Genomic DNA, 4,837 nt, shown 5'->3' on the forward strand with positions numbered 1-4,837 from the left:
TTTTTTTTCTTTTTTCTTTTTTCTCTGGGTTCTTCTCATTCTGTGTTTTTTTTTTTTTTTCTCCGAGTTGTTCTCTGTTATGGTTCCTCTCTTATTTGCTTATATTTATTTGGAAATCGAGTCTAAGATACTCGATTTCCATGTGGTCACCACGTGAAAAAATATGCCACATCAGATATGATTAGGCCATAAAAATCGAGTCTTAAAGACTCGAGTTATGTGCCAAAATCGAGTTTTTGAAACTCGAGGTGCTAAAAAAAATATAGTTTGAAAATGTTGACAACTAATTATATTGTTAGGATTTTATGGTTAGTTACTTATTTCGTCCTAGGTTTTACTAATATTATTCCGATCACTATTAATTAACAATACGCCATATTGATTGTGTATGAAATTTTTTATGTCTAGACTTTCTCTTAAATTAATATATGGTGAATTGATTAAAGTTGAGTTTTTTTAATTTATTGCAATCAATCAATATCTGTAAGGAGTCGCACAATATTCAATTAAAAGAGTATTTGTTTATGGCTTTTGTTAATGGGTGTTATAGCACTTATGTTACAGAGGAATTTATTGGATCTCACTGCATTAGAAAACAACAAAAACAAATTAACAAATATTTTTTTAACTAGCTCATGTGCAACTTCACCTATTTAATTGATTACAATAAAATAAAAAATAAAATAAAAGTCGACCTTAATCACTGTCGTACTGTTTAACCAAACCTTGTGTGTGTGTGTATTTTTTTCCCCCCCTGCTACTTCCCAATGCAGTAGTACCCAGTTGATTAAAATACTTTTTGCGTATTTCTCCTTAAACACTTAGGTATAATTTTGTATTCCTCCTTCACTTCCCAATGCAGTAGTACCCAGTTGATTAAAATACTTTTTGCATATTTCTCCTTAAACACTTAGGTTTAATTTTGTATTCCTCCTTCATGAGTGCAATCAAGCACTTGTTAATATATTCTATTAAAATATGTACGTTTTGTGAGAAATGGTTTGATTGTCCACAAAAGTTGTACGACAGTTTTGGATATCACATCTTTAACAATTGCTTCTTAGTTTCTAACCTTTTGTTTTGTAGTGTCGAAGGTTGCTTCAAGTTCCTAACTCACAAGCAACACCTCCTTGAATATCCCTTCAAATATCCCTCTCGATCTCTAGAAATTTGGGCAGAGTGACACTAATGGTCTGTTTGGATTTAGGGAGAGGGAGTGAGAGTAAGGTAGAGTTGATTCAAAATTAATATATTTTCAACCAACTTTACTTTACTTCACTCTACTTTGCCTCCCTCTCCCCTCAATCCAAATAGACCTTTATTGTTTACTAATCGACTATTGAAGGCTAGGGTTAATTCAGCTTGATGTTCTTGGTCACTACGTCTTTTAATTTAGGAGTTGTGGAGGGGCTTGCGCATTAATTTGAGGTATTTCTAAGGCTTTGGGAGCCAAAGTTGTGGTTTTTGAGAGAAGGTGTTGTTGACAGACATGATCAACAATTACTTAACGTCTCTCTTCAAAATCTCTATTGAATATGCAAGTGTCCCTTGGAATTGCGAAGTTGCGAGCCCCTTATATATTTAAAGAGGGGGGAGTCAAGGTTGTTCTCTTTGAATCAATTTCAAACTCTCCAATATTGGAATTGTAGTATTTTTTTTTTCTCCCATAATGATTGGATAAAGTACTCATATCAAAAAAATTGCAGAAACAAAAATCGCATCACGGCGTTGAAGGACAAAATTGCCCTTTACCCTTTTTGGGCAAATTATATAGCCTTATACCCCCTCCTTCCCAAATTAATTAAGGAAATATCCCTCTTTTGAAATTCGACTTACTCAAAATTGAGTTAAAAAAAAAAAATTCTGGAGCCCTATAGTGACATTTTTAAGGACATATAGTGACATTTTTTAATTCGACCTCTATGAAATAGAGTTATAGGAAATATTTTTACTTATAACTTGATTTCGTGGAAGTCGAGTTAAAAAATGCCACTATAGGTCCTTAAAAACATCAATATAGAGTTTAACTCAATTTTGAGTAAGTCGAGTTTCAAAAAAATGACATTTTCTTAATTAGTTTGGGAAGAAGAGCATAAGGCTATATAATTTGCCCGAAAAGGGCAAAAACCAATTATGTCCCGACATTGAATAGTCAATTGGAATTCTTAATGTGCTGATTGGCACTTTAATTTTTTTTTCAAAGTATCGACTCACAGTTTGACCTAAGATGTCTGATCTTTATAAATCTGTTTCAATTATCTTCGATTTTATGATCATTTTTTAGGATAAATATGACTTAGGACCTGATTTTTAGCTTATTCGAGGTTAGATGTTATGAATATTTAGGAACTTTTAAATTTAATTAAAAAACTTATTTCCAAGTTAATTTACAAAAAAAAAATATAAAAGGAAAAAATTCAAGTTATTAAATAGAATTAAATTATCCTATTTAAGCATGTGCACCCTTATCCTAAGCTTAAACTAATAGAATTGTGACACACATAATCAATTATAATTAATCATTTAGAGAACCAATCATTATTCATTAGATAATCATAAGTGTTCGATTTTAATTGCAAAGATGCACATTAATTGTTAAAATCTTGAGTATGCTTAATTTTGCAAATCTGTGGTCAGATTTAAGAACATGAGGTTTTTTTTTTTTTTTTTTTTAATTTTTTTTAATTTTTTATATCATTAAGACTTATAGATTCATTTTTAAAAAGTTCTTAATTATGTAATAGTTACAGGGATGAATTTGTGTTTTTGTCATATAATGACAGTTTTGTTCTTAGTACATAATGAGATTAAATGAAGGTTACAAAATGGGGTGTCCATACTAGTCCAATAGTCATTTTTTACTATTTCATGAGATGGAAGGAAAATTTTAGCTATATCCTTTCTAGGATGAATGTTGTTGGATAATGGGATGGCTTTCATATGTGGGCTAAGATTTTAGTTATGAATTTATAAATTGGGTGATAAGACTAAAGTGCGGATTGTGGTCTTCACTCCCCCAACAAGATTTCCTATAATCCCAAAAAAATTAAAGAGAGAGAGAGAGCGAGAGAAACGAAAATGGATGGCAGAAAGCAGATACCTCATCTTCTTGAGTGATAAGAGAAGCCTTCTTTTAAAAACAAAGACTCATATAAATATATATATCTTCTTGAGTGATAAGAGAAGCCTTCTTTAAAAAACAAAGACTCATATAAATATATATATATATATATATGGTTATTGCATGCATTAACACACGCACAGTACACATGATTTTAACTAAAATCGTGACCTCTTGTGACAGATTTCACTCTCATTTTTAAAATAGTTTTTTTTTTTTTTTTTTTTAATTCTTTTACCAAATGATGGATTTTACACATCACATCCGAGAAAAGCTTCTTGTTTGAGACACCAAGATTCTGCTAGAAGTCCACTGTCAAGTGTCAACTCTTTGATCTGTCGAGGATCTCCATATTCCTGCGTTGACTATTATACAATCAATTGTGATGGAATTACTCACATCTGTAATCTTTACAACTCTGTAGAAGAAGGTTGTATTAAAAAGTTGAGAAATGTTAATGTGCTTATTAAGGTGCAAAAAGTACAAAAAAGTTGTCAGAAAAAAAAAGAAAAAAAAAAGACATTATACAGTATTTATAAAACTGAAAAAAATGAGATAAGATTGTAAAAAAGACAAAAAAAATTGTTAGAAAAATTTCAAAAAGAGTTATTATTAACACAATCCTAATTCCTAAAAAGTTTGGCCATTTATTTCTAGTTTCTTCCTTCATAGGCCTCTGTAGCCGTCCTTAAGGACAAATATTCGTGCATGCATTCCCCTTTTTCTAGTATAAACTCAACTTGACCACAATGATGAAAGAAATATTCCTGAGCATTTTCAAGCTTCATTCTAGTGTAAGAGACCTTCTGAAATAAATAAGCAACCATACACCTCTTTATTGATCTTCTTCGAGACTTTGAGATTGACATATAATCTGTACAATGGAAACCATGCACCTTTACTTCCTAATGCATCATATCTAAAAACTTACTATCAACAGCCTGCTAATTTAGGAAATTAAAGGGCTTTAGGCCATAGCTCTTTTGAGGGAAAAATATATCTTCCATTAAGTATATGTTTCTTTTTTCTTACAACTTGTGGATCTCATAATTTAAAAAATTGAAAGACTTTAAGTTATAGTTCTTTTTTTTACAGATACTGAGACTTACTAGTTGTGAGAGAAATGAAATATATATCCGATACAGGCTATACTTTTTCCTTCTTATCACCAAGTAAAATCAATGCAGGTGAACGATATGATATACCTGTTAAAGAAGTCAACAATAGCCTACAGCCTACTCAAATCGTGAAATCCATTTCATATTTCCCATGACCCGGTCCAATTTCCTAGTTATAAAGACCCTACCCTATCTCCTATTACACCAAGTACAAAAACAACCAATAAAGGGTATATCCATGACTGCAATGATGTACATGCATGCATTGTCCAAATTCATTTGCATATACCAAGCCCCTCTCCCATCTTTCCATCAACAAGTTTTCAACATTAAAATCTCCGGTCAACATCCATACTTGTCCTGTACCTGAGCCTTAAAGAGCTCAAGATCCCTCTATAGCTTTCTTCTTTCAACCCTATCGTTGGTGATGTAAATTAGACAACGCAGACTTTCTTTGAGCAGAGACATTGCCAGAAATCATTTAAACTTTTTACATTCCACACTAGAATTTTCATATTAAATGATTAGGAGGGAGTCATTACTCTCTCTTCACCAAATTCACCCTAACCACTGATATTTTTGCTTCCCTCTATCTTTT

This window comes from Quercus suber, unplaced genomic scaffold (genome assembly GCF_002906115.3).
Source record: "Quercus suber isolate HL8 unplaced genomic scaffold, Cork oak 2.0 scaffold_528, whole genome shotgun sequence".
NCBI classification, from domain to species: Eukaryota; Viridiplantae; Streptophyta; class Magnoliopsida; order Fagales; family Fagaceae; genus Quercus; species Quercus suber.